At 44.3% G+C, this 20293-nt stretch overlaps 1 protein-coding gene across 1 annotated transcript in view; it reads right to left on the bottom strand.

Moving 5' to 3' along the window:
• Positions 1–20293, bottom strand: part of CCDC172 (coiled-coil domain containing 172) — a 1280439-nt gene that overhangs the window by 870479 nt on the left and 389667 nt on the right. The window lies entirely within an intron of this gene.

Below are 20293 nucleotides of genomic sequence, written 5' to 3'. Positions count from 1 at the left end.
GTTACCCAACGCTGTCCGGTAACTATTGCATGCGTTAACATGTTATTTTTCTCCCTCTTTACAGATGCGGCATATGAAAATGTGGAGAGTTATGGAATAATACCGCCGGTGGTAAATCAGGTAAGTCTATTGTGGTAAGAGGTTGTATTTGTTCATTCCCTTGGCTCACTTTGTTTTTTCATGTGTCCCCTAGGTGCCGGATTACGGCGAAGAAATGGAGACAGTGCCGGATCGATAGATGCAGTGAGAACTGGTGAGTATGGCGCCGTGCTGGAGCTGGCGAAACGACGCGTGCAGGACTGATGTACTTTCCAGGCCCGGAGATGAAATGGTTCCGGAATTAGGTGAGGAATTTGAAATAAGTTCGTTTTCTAACCTTCTCCTTTTCCTCTTCTTTATTCTAGGAGCTCCGGATTCGAGGCGGGCGTGGCAGAAGACTGGATGCTGGCTGCAGGCACGCAGGTGTGGCAGAAGACTGGATGCTGGCTGCAGGCACGGTGAGCGTCACGCTGCTGGATGCAGAATAACGCAAAGCATGTGCTGCTGTTCGGGTGTGGTTTAAATAGCCTCCAAAGTAGTTCCAGGTAAGAAGTTCACTAGAGCCACGCCCGAGTAAAAAATAGTCCCTGTAACAAAATAGTCCCATCCAGGCCTCATGTAGGCTTGGACTCTTTTGCAGCATGGTCTGCATCAGGTAAGTAAAGTCTATGAGCCTGGCGCCTATGGCGCCAGGACTGATTTCTATGATGAGCCTGGCGCCTAAGGCGCCAGGACTGAACCCAGACAGCCCCTAGCTGGGGCTGCTGAGGTTTAAACAAATGTCTGGATGCCTGCTCCCGGAGCTGAGGGCCTTGGTCCTGATGCCCGGGGGTAGGCATCATGACAGCTCGATCACTGATTTAGGAATTGGACCGCCTTACGCTTCATGGTCCATCTTTGTTTTTCTCTCAGAATTGGGACCCACTCTGGCCCTATCCGGCTTACTGAGGGACTTTGGCCTTCAGGAGACCACTCTAAGTGCAACACGCACCCGCAATCCAGCAACCAGTTGAGGATTGCCCACGGTCTCCCACTGCTACAGCAGCAGCAGGTAAGCTGGACTCTGATACACCATGTGATGTATCATCACGGCACCACTCAACCATTATTAAGTAATCTCTTAAATTAGTCAACCACGTTCCAAGATCCTTACAGCCTTCTTTTACCCACAGATACCATGGACTACACCACAACTGGTGTCCATCCTGACGAAGGCCAAAACACAGACAGGCTCCAATCAAGCCCCATTTGGCCGAAACACACCTGTGTCGATTCCCTGTGACCCAACTGTACCATCCCACACTTGTGTATGTTTTTGTAAAAACTGTTGTTTACACCTTGTGTAAAGCACGCCTGTGACCACGTCTTGTCCCAGGCGCACCCTCTTCTAAATCTAATTGTAGGTCATTCCTACCTCATTTCAGAATGTGCCTCTATGTGAAGTTTTGACCTCAATATCTCTGAGGTTGACACTTACCTGTGTTACCAGTGAATACAATGGGCCTCATTACACGGATGGCGGTGGACCAAGGTGCTATTAGCACCTTGGTCCATGCCGGTAAAATACCGGCACCACCTTGGTGGAAAGGGGAATTACCGCCCTATTCCAAGGTTGGCGGGGCGGTAATTCCCCTTTCCCCCATTGCCCTTCCCATTCCCATTTTTGCCCCATAGGGCTCTATGGGAATGGGGAAGGCGCTAATTACGGTGCCGCAAATTGCGGTACCGTAATTAGCTCCCTGGTCCCTTTGCGGGTTGGTTTTTAATGCCTTCAAAAAGTAGGCGTTAAATTCTCCAACCCGCAAAGGGACCTCTTAGTAAGGCGGTAAGGGTTTACCGGTACCGGTAAAATACTGGTACCGGTAAACCCTTACAGCCTACCGTGTAATGAGGCCCAATCACCTTTGTCCGTTTTGCTCTAAACCTTCGTGCTTATCGAAAGTATTGTAAAGTAACCATTCAGTCACAAAAAATGTACTATGTTGTTTTGAAATAAATATTTGCAGTATTGAGCGTCGGAAGCGGCCAGTTCTGTGCTCTGTTGACGCGAGAGTTTGAATGTGGTGTGGCTTGACGCTTTCTGACACTGTCACGGGTCCGTTACTCTAATCGGCAAGGCTGCTGCAAGGCTGCGGCAGAGAACAGCGATGTTGCTTTGTGTTTGACCGCTGCCCCTCGTATATTGAGTGCCAGCATCTGCGGCCCCGTACTTTGCCCTGGGACCGGAGTCGCGGCGGGCACACTGCTGATACACGGTGGTGACACCGCGGCCCGTGAATACGGCGGTCCTGCGCCTGGAGCCGCAGCTGCAGAGGGCCCCGCGGGCTGCGCACGGATCAGTAAGAAGCCAAAGGCGGGCGGTGCAGTGAGATCAGCCTACCAGCAGAAGCATCTATGCAAGGGCTTTGGAAGAACTTGTTAAGAACTATTGATTCTTGAAACCCGGCCACTTATTTTTCCTGGGTCTCTGTTTTGGTCCCTGCTAGGAGCAACGTTGGAAGGACCAAGTTTTCACATTGTATTAGGGCTCGGAGGACTAGTCATATGCTGACCTTACCAGGAGACTGTGGGTTACTCCTTGGATCCTGGTTTTATACATTAGGCATAATCAGCAGTTTTTTGTGAGCACTTGATTTCCTTTCAGACAAGTCTATAGTTTATAGACTGTGGCCTGGTGTCTGCAATCGAGCTTGCAGGCACATTTAGCTCAGTGAATAGCCATTACACTGCTTTAAACAGTGACTCTATACACGTGATATTGAGTTGCCAGAGATTATTAATTTGAGAAGCGCCACAAGACTCAACATGCTTTCAGTCAGGAAATGCTCTGCGACGAGATATAATCTACGTAATCAGAAGAGCAGAACTCCGACAATAAAAACAAATAGAAGTAAAGGACCCAAAGAAGAACCTGTGGAGAAAGGAGCAATCACTGATTTTTTCTCACTCCCCGACACCGCTAATATTACAATACCAATGCTCCCTGTGGAAAAATCAACGGGGGGGCCATTGTATGAATACTTCCACGGATGTACTTGGTGAAAGTGTAATAGATAACAACTCGCTATTGGACCTGTGTTTATCTATGCAGAGATCTATGACTCCTCACCCAGGAAGCAACCCGGCTATTCAGAATGATAGTTACCAACATCTGCCTACTCACACACAGCGTCAAACATATAATAGTCTATCTGCCTCTCCAAATTTGGATGTACATCTGGAATCATCAGAACCTGATTGCAGCAGGGATCAAGGAGAAAGTCAAATAACCTTAGGTGACTTGCAATCTTCGGTTGCATCCCTGCAATTTGCTTTAAATATCCTACTAAAGATGTGTGGGAGGATATTGGAAGTCACTCTTACTTTACCATCAGGAAATACAGCAAATAACAGTGATATGGATCCGCCTCACGAGGAAGAGAAGACCAACACGCCAGACTGCCCGGAGACAGAAGACATCGACTCAAACACCACAACGAATGTAGATGTTTTCTATTCACGGAAACAGCGACGATTGGTTAAAAGAGCTCTTGCGAGGAAAAAGCGCCAAATGGCAACATTAAGACTACCGGACACGGTGGAGCAGGAAGAAGAAATCTCCACTCCTACTAAAGACAGGACCCCTAAACAAGACAAGAGAAAGGCTAAACGCATGGCACCTCGAGTGAATAAAGGCATTGCTAGCAGGGAGAGCAAATGACTAGTTGGCTCATTCTCGAGAAGAGCACCATCAATAATTCAGTTGAGGAGATTGACTCTAATAAAAGTATTATTGCACTTCAAGCGGAGGAGAGGGATTCAGATCATTCACCATGTTCAGATGAGCTGGAGGATAACCCCGCATTTGATATTATTAATACCGTACCAATCAATCCAGTTCGAACAGATATAGTATCTGCGCCACTAGGGGCACTCCCAAATGACGATAAAGGTAATAATATACCTCATCAAGGTGGAAGGACATGTATTATCAAAAACCTGTACCAAAACAGCGATCATGATTGGCTCTCTAGATCTGCGCTGATGACTAGACTGTATTACATACCACAGCTTAGAGTGCTGAGATCAGTAGATTTTGAATACGTGGAGCCCTTGAAAGTGAAGAACTCTAACACCTCGGCATTACATTGTAAATTTTTAGCGACTGCTAACCTGATACGCAGCTTCAAAGCAAGTCTGTGGGAAGTGGATATTGAAGTAGACGCCGACTCCAACACAATCGATCCACAGTGGCCAATACATATACCAAGCACCAAAGCTGTTGAAACTATAGTTCCGAAGCTACCTAAAGGCAACTCAGTACTACTAGCTGATGTGCAGAATGTCCTTAAATGGCTTGCCGAGTCCCTACCGACGCTTTCCTTAACCCAATGAGATCAAAGTTTAATTACATGGAACTGTCGGGGATTTAGCCACTTATTTTCATTATCAGCAGTGGGCTCATCTTCTTTGCTAGTAGGGAAAACATGTATTTGTCTACAGGAGACGTGGCTCACCACTCGGGCCCTTCTCAATGGCTATTCAATTCATCAGGAATTAGCCAAAAAGGGTCCCAAGGGAAGACCGTATGGGGGCCTAATAATTGGAATCATACACCCATTAAAATCCTCGAGGATCCACTCGAACTTAGAGAAATTTGTACTAGCTGTTGAGATAGAACTCACTGGCAAAGATAAAGTGGAGAAGATTTTAGTGATCAACATCTATAATCCACCTGAATCTCCTTATAGAGATCTCATCCAGGAAGCTTGCCATTCTCTGCTGATCGATTGGATGGTCGATTTCGACCACAATCTGGTAACAATCGTAGGTGACTTCAACTGCCATTCATGGGACCGCTGGGTAAGACTAATAATCCCTCGTTGAAGAACATTGGCATGATGTGGCACAAGGAGGCGAAAGCGAGGAACTGCTGTGGTTCAATTTTTTCAACGCTTGGGATTTTGAAATCTTGAATGGTAGAACTTCTAGTGACTATCCAGGTCAATCTACATGGAGAAATGCCAGGTCCTGCAGTACTCTAGATTACATCTTTGTAAGTCCCTCAATGGCGAATTTGACTGCGGATATGAAGGTCACTGACAATGACTGGAGCAACCATTCCTCTCTATTGTTAACATTTAATTTTGTGCTACAACATACCCGCCCTCGACCGATTGGCGATCTGAGAACGAACCACACTTCTTCAAATATTCGCTGGTCAGATAAAAACATCACAAAAGCCGTAGAAGCTATGAATGACATGACAACTATAGGCCATGCTGCCCTTCCCAGTATGTCCGGCAATGATATTGAAAAGTGGACAACTTCCTTCTCATACAACTACGCCGCTGTGAATATTAACATAATCGCTCCTGATGCCAAAGTAACTAACACATTTGATGTCGAAATCAGAGATGCTAAAAGAATTTTAAGAGCAGAACTCAAGATGTTACATAAAAACTCCACCACTTGGGATAGCTACCTGATTTTCAGTAAGAAATGCAAAAATGCCTTTAGATCATGGCTTAGACAAAAACGCTATGCGTTTAAATTAGCTAAATGGCAAAAGACAGTTCAAATATTATGCACAGGAAACTCCCGCTCTATATGGAGTTTACTGAGTCAGGCCAGGGGCGAAACGAATAGTAGTCTTAACAATCCTATCGATAAGGGCCTTTGGGAGGAATTTCTGAGAAGTCGCAATAACCAGTCAACTGGTTTGTCTACGGTGACGACGGTCTGGAACAGCCCTGCTCCTCCCTTCAAGGTGTTGGTTGATTCACTGATAATCATGATTAAAAAACTTAAATCATCGAGAGCACCTGGGCCCAATGGACTAGCGAATGTTATACTAAAAAGCAATCCTGAATATTGGGCAGAGGTTCTGAAAATACTGTTTGAAAAAACTTTGAAAGATGGCCTTATACCGGACTCATGGCGAACAGCAACCTTGGTCCCCATATACAAGAGGGGAAGTCGTACAGATCCCTTAAACTATCGTTTATTATCTATGTTGGATTCCACGGGCAAATTATTTGCGACATATTTACTTCAAGAGCTCCATATATGGATGGACAGAGAAAAGATTTTGGACCAATTCCAATGTGGTTTCAGGAGTGGATATTCTACGGTGCACAACTTGACCATAATGGATATACTTCGTAACAAGGCCAGATCTCCCGGTAGTCCACCACTATATATATTATTCATTCATTTCAAGGCTGCCTTTGATCTAGTGCCGAGAGACTTGTTGTGGACCAAATTAGAAAACATGGGATGCCCGAAGGGAATACTATACTACCTTAGACAGCTACATTGGGATACCCCAGTCTTTTTAAAATTAGACGCAAACAGTAATATGACCAATAAGATCGATCAATCGCGAGGCGTAAAGCAAGGCTGTGTGACAGCACCAACACTATATAATCTCTTTGTTCACGATATACCAAAATCCTTATCTGAAGTCCATATCTGTCCACCTAAGATAGGCCTCGCTCACTGTCCAGTTCTAGCCTATGCGGACGACTTAGCCATCATGGACCATACAATCAATGGTCTTCGAAACTCTGCAGAGGCACTATGGAGCTACACCAATAGAAATGGCCTTACTATTAACCTAGACAAAACCCAGATGATGGTCATCAGCAATAAGAAAATCGCCAGAGTGAGTCTACAAATGCAAGGGTCTAGAATTCAATATACTCCCTTCTATAGATACTTGGGAATTGAATTAGAGCCTAAGGGTCAATACACGATGTGTAAGCAAGCCCGTTTTACGAGAGCGGCACAAATCAGTGCTCTAATATATTGTTTTGCCACTTCTCACTGCGGATACACAGTTTGGGCTGCACGACAACTATATCTACAGGTTTTAACCCCTGTGATTACTTACGGATTAGAAGCCCTGCAGCTCATGGACTTGGGGTGGCTCCAGATACTAGTAGGAAAATTCTGGAAGAAATTACTTGGCCTCCCAAATTGTATACCAATGTCTATCCTAAGACTTGAATTGGGCCTGATATCTTTGAAAGCGCAAGTCCTCAGAAAAAGAGCTGAACTTTATTTAAAGATGTCACCGTCTACAGAAAACCTTCTCCTGAATACATTGTACAATGAAATCAATAAATCTTCTTCCTTCCCTCTCATGAAAAAACAAATGGAGGAATATCTGGAAAAGATTGGCTGGTCAAATAGGTTCAATGGCATTCGAACCTCTACTTTGTGTGCCTTATCTAAAAAATCTGAACTAGATGATTGGATTGAAAATTATGCACACTTGGAAGAGTTGAAACGTTATAAATTTGTCCAACATATGAGATACATCTTTAAGAAACCTGCTCCCTATCTATCTCTGTGCCCCTCTCCGCGGTTAAGACGATTTATCCTATTGTTGCGGATGGACCAACTCCCGGTATTGGCTATTAGCAGGATTATGAGTAATCTTACCAAGATAGAACGATCCTGCCGGCTATGCATGAACAATATGGTGACTGAATCAGGTAAACATGTATTAACCAGATGTCCGGCCATGCTAAAAACCTATGCAACTTGCTTTGGGGACTTCGTCCACCATTTGGACCACATCTGCAGTGAAGACTTTTGGTTTAGGGCGCTTAATGGCTCAGGAATGAAGCTCTATATTGCTTTATATAACGTATGGCTAACAATTGAAATATTATTAGAAATATCTATATAGAGATATTCTACCTGTTTTTCATTACTGTGACTATAACTAGTCATACGGTTGATTGCATTAGTTAAGGTTTACACGAGTGTCGACATGCAAGTCTTATTATACAGTCTGAATGCCTATTTTATATAATTTGCACTGTAATTAGATACACAAAGCATAAATGCTGAAGGAGGGTTTAAATGTAACTCAGTGTAAATCTTACACTTAAATTTTTTCTTTATTACTTTGACATAAGGTCACCTGTTTTAACTTTGTTAATATCTCTTATTTTATCTCTTCCTTTTCTTCATTGACTATATTGCATTAATGATATTTTCCTTTTCTTTTCAAAACAGAATTTTACTCTTTAAATTGTTTTATTGATTTATATGTGAAAAGCTTATGTTAAGCTATAACACATTAATAAATAAATAAATAAATAAATATCAACATTCAGAACGACAAACTGCTTGTAGGATCGATCTTTCATCCTGATTGTTTTTGACACCATGAAATTCCCCCATGCCTATTACAAATCTTTTTTGGAGGCATACCGCTGATGTCAATACAGTCGTTTGGGATTGGTCCCATGATTTCATTACCTAAATCAATAGAATAATGTTGGGCATCAACTGCCATTCCAATAAAGGTGTCTGCGCTCAAAGTGATACTTCGAGGGTCGCTGTTATCCACCAATATTCTAATGGTGTTGTGTTCTAGGTCTACTAGAGGTGTCGGATTTAAATACAAACTTTGTTGTTGGAGATAGGAATTTAAATGTATAGAGGCGTCCTGATGTTTGAGGTTCTGTCCTCGCTTAATTTTTGAGGGGAAGATGAATTGTCGTACCTGTCCTGGGATGGTAACCTCTTCTTGCACTTGAACTTCAACCGCATAGGCAGCAATTGAGCGGACCGGAATGCTTTTTCAGTGCTGTCCAATTCCATGGTGTTACCCCCCATGTTGTGACCAGGCTTTATTAATTAGGTCCAAATTGCTTGCGAATCGATTGAGAATGTCATTGCCTAAATAAAAGGCGGAAGGGACATCTGTCATGGCCCAACAAATATGCTCTATGCTTATGTTGCCAATGGACATTTTTAGGATATACCTGCTAGGCAGGAGATGTTTGGAGTTTCCAGACCTACTTGCCATTTGTCAATCAATTTAAATGTGGGAACAGTCTGATCTTTTGATAGTTTCCTGAATAATTCTTTGCTGATGAACCTCCTTCCATTATTCAGGCAGACTCTGGCGAGCACCGGCTCCTCCCCCTCATTTAACTGAATGGAAAAAAAAACTGGTTGCCCTTTTTTTGAATGCCGGTCAGACTTTGAGCAGGTTCCTCCTTGTCAGGTTTCACAGGACTCAAGGTTTCTTCTGATTTTGGATTGGTGCCAAATTTGAGGGTGTTCCTTTCCAGTGTGGATTGCCACATAAAACTGTGAGGAAGGTTGATTTTCAAGAATGCAGTTGGGCTCCCATCACCAGTTTATTTTCCTACAGAGATGACAATGATGTCTGGGTCTTGGTTATTCTTGAAATAGAATTCTACATTCTCAGAACGTTGATCAATTAAATGGCAGGTACCATGCATGCTTACATAATTGGTACTCATTTTTAATTTTATAGGCCAGTTATTCTGGGTCCAGAGATAATAACCTCCTCAGGAGATCATTCTCCAGTAAACAAAATGTGTCCTCTGGAGTCTCGACTATCACCTGATGTTTAACTCTATGCCACCCAATTTTTATCTCCAGATCCGCAGTCCCTTCAATGGAAATGTCATTCCCGTTGACATTTTGGAGTTGTCCAGGAAGTGGTGTGAGGGGAATTTGGTGACCCCGCCCCCGTCCTGAGTTTAGATGGTCAAAGGCATTTTTTGACAGGAGGGTGGCTTTGCATCCAGTATCAACCAGAGCTGATAATTCACACTGATTCTGCACCTTGACCGGCACATAAAATTGGCCATCTTTCTCCTCCAAGGTGCAAAGAAAGTGTTATTTGACAGCCCGGTGGGCATTTTCTTAATATTGAACTCCGACACTGTGTGATCTTGGACAATTTTCTGTGTCGGAGATCGGGAATCTGTGAAGAAAATGTTACAACTAACAGTAGGCGGATCAGGGGAGTCTTCTTTCTCATCCAATTCTTTGCTGTCCCGCTTTTCCTGTGGTCAGTTCTCAGAACCTGTTGGGGGAAAAGGATACCTCCATTTCTATTCTATCTGGCTCACATTTTAGTGGTTGAATAGTTTTAAGTATTGGATCGGTCTCCATATTTAATCTGTCCCACTCAGCATCTTTTGGGACCCATTTTTCTTTGGGAGGGATCCCCCCGTTCCCGAAAGAGAAGATTTCCTTACATGAGTCCTCCAGGGACCCTTCTCTTTCAAAGTGGGTTCTTCTCTGGCCTCTCCTACTTGCCCTTTGAGTCCTAAAATTTCAGAGATAGAAGAGACATTTTCAGGCTGATAGCTTTTTAGGGGTGCTGTCTGGGGGAGAAAAGAAGTTTCCTCTAGGGCTTGGCATCTCCCCTCCACCCAGGCCAATCCTCAGGAACAAGTGGTTTGTTGGATGTTTCCTCCCGTCATTTCCCTCCTGGTGCAGCAGACCTGAGTATTGGAGAATGCTGGGAAGTCAGGTTAGGTTGAGAGTTGGAATGAGCCCTCAGCATGCACCTCAGATCATCGGCCAATTGCTGGACCTGCAGCTCCAGTGGTGAGACCTTTTCTGGGTAAAACTAAGGTCTCGAGTCATACCTCTGCTTCTCCTCAAAAGGGTAAATGGCCCTTCTCCCGGAGCAGCTTGGGTAATGGAAATTTGACCCATAATTATCCACCCTAAATCTCCCTTGTCCGGGTTCAGGGATCTATGGTCCTGGAACCGGGGAGAGAGAGGAGGATTATTTTGGAAATTCTGGTTCTGTGGATATCTGAGGAAAAAGTTCAATTTGGGAGGTGGAGTGATACTTGACTCCCGAGGGAACTTTCCCTGGGCAGTACTTACCCGATTGGTTCCCTCCTTGGTCTGGGGAGTGTATACATACTCCAGGATTGGTTTGGTATGCTTGTACATAGGACTTACATAGGTGGCAGGGTCTGAGGGATCATTGTTCTTGGTCCCTGCCCGACTACCATTCGATTGGGTTGGGTGGGGGGGTCCCTTATACCTTCCATTTTGCTTGTTGGTAGGAGGGTTACTATTAGACCCCCCATCTCCAGTTCCAATGGAGGGGTTGTTTTATTTCCACCACCTTCGCAGCAGCAGGGGTGTTAGATGTTATGGGGGTGTTGTTACTCTCAGCAGGTTTCTGGAACTCATAGCTCCTGGTGGCCGATTCAATAACCCAATCCAGGGTCCTGTGCTCCTGAAAGTCACGCACCAACTGAGTCATTATGTATTTGGGGAGCGCATGGAAATATGTACTTATGAACTCCCTACTATTTGTGTTCACCCGCCGGGAAGTCTGAGCAAATGCCCACTTCAACTCCTGCACAAACTCCTTAGGCGCCTGATATTCCCCACATTGAATATTATATGCAGCCTTACGGGCCTCTTGTGGGTTCCTATGTGTGGAAAAATGTTTACAAATGGCCACCTTATAGATGGACCATTTATAATGATTCTGGTCTTCCAGTCCCAAAAAGAAACTGGAGTACTCCGGAGAGAACGTCCATTTCACAAACTCCATACAATTTTTGTAATTTTTAATTCCAAATGAGGATATGATTTGTTTGTATAAATCTAGATGTTCCAACACTGAATACTTAGCGTTTTTATGGTATGGGGTCATGAAGCTCTTTATGGCCTTGATCTGTCTAACCCTTTCTTTGTTTCCATGTCTTCTTTTTTTCTGCATCCAAGTCCATTAACCTTTTTATGTATTGTTTAAAGACTTTGGGTTTATTACAATTCTTTTGTCTATATAAAAAAAAGAAAGACACAGTCAAACATCAGTTTCCATAGCTCATCATAACGATCATATCTGGAAAAAAGAACCATCCATAGTGCGGCTCGGTTGATAAATTACTTCTTGAGGGTTTTCGAAAACCTCTGTCAGAAATTTCACCAAGCAGAGTATTGCCGAATTGTCTCCTCCACGAAGAAGGAAACACCAAAAGTCCTTAGCCACTTCTGAAAAAATAATGGCAATTAATGTCCCCAAATGTCAAGTTCTTAAATCAGTCAACCCAGTGCAGAAAAGGGTGATATATTTTAGTGTCTCGCGCATCTCCCTTTTAGCACAGAATCGACATTCAAAGTCTGTAAATTACTTGTAAACACCCATAATCTGTTTAGTCGAGTAAAGATTCAGTCTAAAGAGCATGAACTGGGATTCAAATCGCCAGTTGGGGAATTTGGTCAGGTATTTTGGTACAAAGCCTAGTGGTTTGCTTTCCCATTTCAGTGCTGTGGTTAATTTATAGCCATTATTGTCTGCTTGGGTCTTAATCCAGTCCATTTGCCAAATGTTCTTTTTTTATCTTTTTTGAGTTATCAATAAGATCTTCCTGGGTGGTTGATAGACATTTCAGATGCGCATTACAGCTCTCTTTCCATTGGGTCAATACAGGATAGTTCCTCCCTTTTAAGGCTCCATTCAATATCTGAAAGGGTTTGGCAGATTGGGTAGAATACACTTCCGGAACAGAGACAAGGTTTTCCATACAGTACGTGCCCGAAGATAAATCAGACCCAATTCAAACCTAATAATCGCAATTGAGGCGAGATTAGGTAATCTTAGTAACTTCCTCCAAAAGGATCCCTCCAATGTTGACTATAACTCCCGTGGGGTAAAAAGAAAACCTTACTCTCCATAGATCAATATGGGGTCACCTTTTGGTTATAGAAAGCAATTATTGTCTTTAACAAGAATTTTCCAAACTTTTTCTGTATCCGTCTCGCTTGGCTGACTAGAATTCTCATTTTTGTTTTTAGAGCCATTTGGCGTGGTAGATCAATCCTACTGTTGTTTATCAATGTTCCCATGAAGGTTACCTCACTTGTTTTCTTTAGTGGAATGCCATTTAGAAACCATATGAAAGTTGAAACTCTACACAAGGGCTTTGAGCCGAAGTTCAAAATGCTCATTTTAGAAGTATTCACTTTCAGCCCGTTCTCTGACATACAATATTTAGCGCCTTAAAGCTTCTCTGAAGACTAATAGGCGTTTTGTCAATCAAAACATGGTCATCAGCGAAAAGCAGTATTGACAGAAATTGATCGCCAATCTTGGGGTGAAAAGATCTAGCCTTAGCCAAGTGTACTCCCACATCAGAGAGAAAGAGGTTTAATAGAGTCAGTGCCAAAGGGCACCTTTGCTTCAAGCCACTAAATGCTTTGATCGGACTGGTCAAGTGGCCCTGGGCACTGTGAGGAACTCATGGTGGCAACAAGTAAGACAGACACAAGTGATCACAGTTCAAGGGTGTTTATTGAACAATGAATGCTGTATGCAGATTGGAAAAACGCCTAATCTAAACCTAAAACTAAGATGGGAGCAAGCATCAACCATCAAATGAAAATTAAGGCTGCCCTAGTGGCAGCATGTCAAAATAAAAAAGGGCTTATACCAAGAAACCTATTGCCAAACCTCACAACTAATACAATAAGTGGTGTGGGATAGTTATCAAGAAAAGAAAGAAGTGTTCTTAAATAATATGTCAGGATGCAGTAGCCTGGGCCTTCCTTCCCCACGTTTTGAGTGAAGTGTAAGATGGGGAGCTTGGAGCACAGTACAGTCTCTGGCTTCTCCAGCACGAGACGACAGTTCCAATGGCAGTTCTCAGGACCGTCAATGGCGACGTCTTGTTTCCTTTGAAAGTCTCTTGCCTTCGGGGCCTGGCGTGATCAAGTAATAAAAAAGAAAAGTTTCTTTTACCCAATGAAAGTTCTTTTAGGGTGATAATGGTTCACTCCTAGGTCCCCCTGTTCTGGGTGCCAACCCTTCTCAATTGTAATCCACAGTTCAGATAGGGTGACAGTTTCACCCCTGGGTCCCCCTCTTCTGGGCGCTGACCCTTCTCAGTTTTAATCCACAGTTCAAATAGGGTGATGGTTTCACCCCTGGGTGCCCCTCTTCTAAGCGCTCAGTTCTTTTATAACTTGCAGTTTGGATTATAGCTTTTGGATGATAGGTTCACCCCGGATCTCCCTCAGTCGAACTCAGACCCCTCTTGACTGTTACTATTACTTTTCCCAATCTTGGGGTGACAAATTTTCACCCTTGGACCCCCCTCTGTCGGGCTCTGATCCCTCCCGATTCTCAGCCTTACTTCTCTGGGTTTACTGTGGCTCTCAATCAGGATGATAGTGGTTCACCCCTGGGTCCCTGGGTCCATCTGGATCCCCCTCTTCTGGGCACTGACCCCTCTTTACTTTCAATGTTCTCCTTTTTACACAGTTCAATGTTTGTGGGATTCACCTCCCTTTCTTTCACACTGCTTGTAGATCAAAGTCCTTCGATTGAACAGGGATTTTGCTTGACCCTCTGTATGACCACTTTGACCTATTTCAGTGGCCCTCCTATAGCCTTCTGGTATTTGTCGATCAACCACAGTCTCTTGAGTTAGCACCCACGTGGTGCTCGTCTCCCTTTGTAACTGGTCTCCCCTTAACACTTTTACAGTTCTTTCAAAGTTCACAAAATTTGGTTCCAACAACTTGCCACTTTGCGATTCTCATTCAACACAGCCCGGTTCCTATCAGTTCTGCCCTCGACTCACTGGCTCTGATGAACCGCTTGGCATTTGACTTCTCTGAAGTCAAGGCCGGTACCACGGGCGTGGGAACTTCCCTCGCTCCCGTTTAACAGCGTAAGCTTGCCCCCCGTTGACATCTGCTGCAAGACACTGGTGCTATTGTTCGCTGTCTTAGGCTCTCTTCCACAAAGGTTCTGCACGTCTGGGAGAAAAAGTGCAAGGTCACTTCTCTCCTTGCCTCCCTCAGGATTCCTGACACCTTTCTCCTTCTCTTGAACTGACCCACCTGCTTAACCGTTTCGTCGTGCTGTCTGCCATGCTCGCCTTGCTCGTACTGCGCTCCACCTTTTATCACTGCAGGGAAAAGAAAGGTCTGTCAGGTGTGTGTGATTTTGGTTAATTGCCGGACTCTGCCTGAGACATGTCAAGTAAACAGGTTGCATATTAGTCCGTTGTCTATTGTGGGGTGCGAAGGTGTTCATGTCGCAAAACGGGGGAAGTGTTTTTAAATGTCCTACGTGAGAGGATCGTGAAAAGGTGTCAAAGGAAGGGGGATACCGCGTCTCACTGGACAGTGTTCCACTCTCACTCCTCAAGGACACCCCATCCAGGTGATCCTCCCTCACTCGTCTACCCCCAGGAACTGGATCCAATAGCGATGGCTGTGTCCTGGCCACCTGGATAACAGATCCTCGAAGTTTAGACAGGGAGACACCTTCAGGTTTCTCACAGAATTCAATCGAATTTGCACCATGGTGGATTCATAAAGAGTCTTAATTGCTGACAGCAGGTTATCAGGACAATTCCAGGCCTCCATTTTGGACCACAAAAGGTGATGATCAATGCTGTCAAAAGCTTTGCGTAAAACCACAAAAGCCAAGTAAATCCTGGGGTTGTCATTGAAAGCCATGCCTTCCAATAGGTTTAGAAGCAGTACATTTAGGTCAGTCCCGACACCTGCAGTGAATCTAGTCTTTCTAGAGTCTTCTTTTCCCATCTGTGTGATCCAAATTTTGAGTTGCTTTAGGAGAAAAGCCCTGAATAATTCCCCCAAGGAGTCGTGCAAAGCAATCGGTCAATAATTTGATGGATCAGATCTTTTACCTTGCTTAAAGATGGGAACAATTAATGCAGATTTCCAGGAAGACAGAATTTCACGTATTTTCATTATAAGTCAAGAACAAGAGGAGACAATACCTCAGAAAAATCCCATCGGGTCACTGGGGTCTGGACTGATTAGATTTCTTGATAAGAAGTTGAATATCTTCCAGTTCCAGTGGGAAATTTCAGTCGGTATTGGACTTGGGGATGTGAGTGGATGTTATTGGGCATCTAAGACCAAATCATTTTCTGTAAAAGCTCGACCATGACTGTTCGGACACAGTGTTAGTCATTGAAAAGGTGCAAGGACCCCCTGCCTCGTTGAGCATTTGCCAAGTGGCTCTAGCGTCTTTGTTTGCTAGCGCTTTCAGCATGCGCTCGACATCTTGTTGTATCAACGCTGCTTTAGCCAGTTCTTATATTTTTGCTTGATTTCTTTCCTTAGCTTGGTGTGCTCCAGCTCAGGTGAGCCACCTCTATACCTTAATTCTCAAGTTTCTTTGATTGATTAAGCTCTTTGTCCAATACATGTTTGTGGCGTGCAATCGAATTACCAAGTCCTTTTGGAATAAGGATCTTAAACTCCAATAGTAAAGAATGTAGTTCACCAAGCCACTCTGGGATAGTTGTTCCGATTTACAGACAGCTTTTTGAGGTCTCGAAGTTTCAATCGTATTCGATTAGATCCTGAGGTGGCTTCAATGTAAATAGGGGCAAAGCTTAAGAGGTGTTCGGCAGAGTCCTTCCAAAAAATGTGGAAAAGCGAATGATCACTCGAGGACTTAGGAATGATTTCAAACGAAACGATTTCAGGCAATAGAACACTGAAAACAAAAAGGTAGTCCAGAATACTCATTGTTTTGGCGTTGGACCAAGTAGGTTTGGGAGGACAGTCTTCACTTCTTTGCCCACGTAGGATGTGAAGATCGTAGGAGGTCATCATTTCCAGCCATGCCGCTGCTCTTTGCTCTCGATTAGAGGTCACCTTGTTTTGTTGTGGTAGGTCTACAATCTTGGTTTTGACACAGGGGCAGTGCAAATCACTACCCACAATTATGAATTGTGGGTTATGCTGGTAGATGGCATCATCAATGGCTTGTCTCACAAGATTAGTAAAGGCTTCAGTGGAAGTCAGCTCCGGGTTCCAATACACGTTGAGGATCAATCCTCGTTGTTGTTCGCAATCCTGGTGGAGCATCATGTTAATGCCAATAACTTGTACATATAGACTGGGGTTGCTAGTTAAACTAACTGAGAGTCCCTTCCCATTTCTTACGAGTTTCACCAGTCCATTTGTCGGCCTTCCTCGCAGGCCTTTATGAGCCGGGTTAAGAAGATTAGTGTATCTGTCCAGAGCTGGCTCGTAAGAGTGACAAGTTTCTCAGAGACAGATAATTTCCAGGACTCCAGAGAACAACGTGGTGTCTGTTGGCAAATGAGAATGTCCCCAGGTGTTCCAGAAGGCTCGACTCCATGCAGTGCCTAGTTGTTGGCCATTTTGCGGTCCATCAGTGACCTCTTGTGCGTTGCCACTACACGAGATTTGTATCTTGGTTCCTCCTGGATAAGTGGGATGTTAAAGGAAGTTGTATTATTCATTGTAATCTTCAAAGGGCTGTATATCGGCTGCGGGTTGGGCAAGGTAAATTATCAGTTTGATTCTGTGGTCGATATTCTAGATATATTTGTTGATTCCATAGTCCGAGCTACTCGCATGGACTGTCCTATGGGAGCTCTCATATAATTCAAGTTCTCTTCAGGGATGTGCTTTAGGTCATGACCTTGTCTCAGGTTTATTCCATTACACTGAGGAGATTTTGAAAGAACCTCCATCTGACTATTTTGTAACTCAGAGACTGACTTGAAAATGCAAGCCGTACATTCAAAGCCCATGGGCAACAGAAGATGGGCTACCTCTAGAAGTGAAGACCTAGTGCCCCTTGACCTAAGATGGAGAGTCACTTTGTCTGTGACTTGCTGCGTGGGGAAATCTACGATCAAAATGTCTTCTGAGCGGAGGAATCGTAACAGTGGAATGTTGTGGAATAGTCTGAGAACATTGACGCGGTTCAAAATGAAACTGTCATTAGTTGGTAGTACACGTTCAAGACTGACAGTATAAGCTCTGCTGGACAAACCGCAATGCCCTTCTTTATCGACTGATTTCACTTGAGCCTTGTGGGGGCAGGAAACTTGCTGAGGAGCTGGTTTTCTGAGAAATCGTCAGCCTTTTTTCTGCGAGTTGCAAAAAGGGACCTGGTGACTTCTGCGTGGAAGAATTAGGAGGTTTAATGGCAAGGTTCAATGCTTGGCTTGATCTTTCAACCTGGTCTCTCATTGTTGTATTAGGCATCCTTTTTGTAGAGTCTGGCGGCATCACCCAGACGTTCGAGTGGGAGGAGGGAATTTCCTCTGCATCTTGTGCTTCCAACATCCAGTCTCCATCTTCAACTATATAGGTGGACAGATTTAGTAGATCGATCTCGATAGAGACGTTCATCTCGCTCCTATCGTTACCGTAAATACCATCTTTCACTACAAGTTATGTATGGCGAGAAGTCGTGTTTGAATGAATCGTTATCTCTTCATGGACATCGGAATGCAAAGTATAGTGGGGAAAGGGAAGATTCCTTATGAAAGAGGGAGCCATATTTGTGGCTCGATTTTTTGGCATAGGTAAGTTTTTCGTTTTTTTTCCCCATGATCGTTTTTTTTGCCTCATTTTGTTTAGTTGCCTTTTCTTTTTCCTTTGAAACATCAAAAAGGGCTGTAGCAAAGATGGGCCAGGAATATTTGAGAGATTATCAGTAGCCGACGGGGTGGAAGGAGTCTCCATTACCTCCTGATCTTCTCTCATTGTTAGTACTGCAGACTGCAATGGTGGTGCTGAGTTTTGAATACTCAAATCAACTGGAGGGGGAATGTTTGTCCTTTCCGGTAAGGATTGTCTAACTAAAAGGTTTGGCATGTCTTTCGATGAAACTTCTTTTAATCTAGGGGGAAGAATAGATTCCTCTACCGATTCTCTGGGCCCCTTCATGGGTGAGTTCATACAAGATGCGGCGTTGGCGCCATTGTTCCTGTTAGCCATCAAGGCTTTCAGATGCAAAATCTCCACAATGAGTTAAGTAACCATTTCTTGTCAGATCTTTCCACCTCAAGGGCTGTTTGTAATTGTCTTCTAATCGTATTGGCACATTCAAGTTCCTGGGCTGCACGTGTTTGAAGTTAAGGTATAAAAGATTTAATGTAAATTACCTTGGAGTGAATTAGGGCCAATAAGTTGGCCTGATCTTTTGCGGTCTTGTTAGCTGTCTCATAGAGTTTGAGGATGGGAGCCAGCGAAAAAGTTAGTGCAGGCTTCATCTGGCAATGTGAGGAAAAGGCAGATCTTTTGGACTCATTGAGAAAATTGTCTGTCTGTTATCTGTCCCCACTGAAAAAGAGATGAGGCACAGTCGGACCGTCTGATGAGAAGGAGGATCCTTGCAATGGAGGTATGAGCGCCAATTTGAGGGCGGAAGCAAGCAGCTTCTCTCCATAGGCCACAGCGGGAGAGGAGCATGGGCCGAAGCTTCCTCATCTTCATTAAGATGGTTGGGGGTCACTGTTTGTGCGGCCACAATCGCTGGGACCTTTGGGATATGGTTATACTCCCAAGCCGCTGCAGAGGGCTGGACAGCAGGAGCGGCTGCTGGATGAAGTTGCAGACCCTGATCTTGATCAATGCCAAGGTCTACTTCTACCCACGGCAAGTGAAGGATAGGGAACTGTGGCAGTTTCGTATAGTGTGTTTGTAGTAGCTCCTTGAGTTCGAGTAAAGAGTTCTCCAGCCGCACCGAGGGCGAACTTAGTAAGTCAGTGTCCCCACGGCTAGAAAGAGGAAAATCAGGTGTAGATTCAGATTGAAGGTTATCAGCATCCATCAAATCCAAGGATGCCCCTGGAGGGAACGTCAGATCCTTTGTATCTTTTCTCAAATTGTTAAACAATGCTGGAGTGAGAGTTGGATCGATGACTTTAGCTGACCTTTCCTGCATTTTGTACCTTCAAGACTTTGGTCAGCGCCTGGCATTCAACAACTCTGTGTGAGTCTTGCAGCCATGTCTTAGTGTCCCTCAAACCCACCAACAAATCATTCTTGGAGTCTGGGTCTCTCTTTGCAAAAGAGAGGGTGAGGGGTTTTGTGGCATGAGGCAGCTTTGACAAGGGTCCACTCGTCTGAATGTTTGCCTGTTGCCACATTCTTAGCATCGGGAAGAATCAAAGCTTACCACTTACTGTTTCCATAGGATGTCTATCTCTCTTCCCTCAATGGAGCCTTCGTTTCTCAGTGTCACTATAGCGTTGCCAGTTCCCTACCAGCAAATGCAGCCAATAGACCGCTTTACTCCACCAGTGCCCCAAGTCAATGTAGAATCCGCAGGCTGCAAGGCTGGAATTCGGGAGTTCGAAGGCAAACCCACAGACACGCTGAATAGTTATGGATCGGCCGGAAGCAAAAGAGAGTGTTGTATGTCACAAGAGCTCAAAGGCTACAGTAAGCCCACAGTCACTCTCGTTCACTGTCCCAGAGTCAGAGTCCTCCAGCCGGTATGTATATCTGGAAGCATGCAGAGTGTAAACACAGAATCCAACTACTCGATGTACAATGTCAGAAGGAATGAGCCTAATGCAATAAGCAAAGACAAGGTCTGGCAATATTATGCTCTAGCTACAAAGTACATTTTTTTTCCTTCGCAGACTTTACTGACTGCAGTTCAACTCACTGACGAACTCCGCGGCCACTCCACGGG

Source organism: Ambystoma mexicanum, chromosome 8, assembly GCF_040938575.1.
Source record: "Ambystoma mexicanum isolate Mex_15411 chromosome 8, UKY_AmexF1_1, whole genome shotgun sequence".
Lineage (NCBI taxonomy): Eukaryota > Metazoa > Chordata > Amphibia > Caudata > Ambystomatidae > Ambystoma > Ambystoma mexicanum.
The sequence above is the reverse complement of the archived record's forward strand: the minus strand, read 5'-3'. Positions and strand labels throughout refer to the sequence as shown.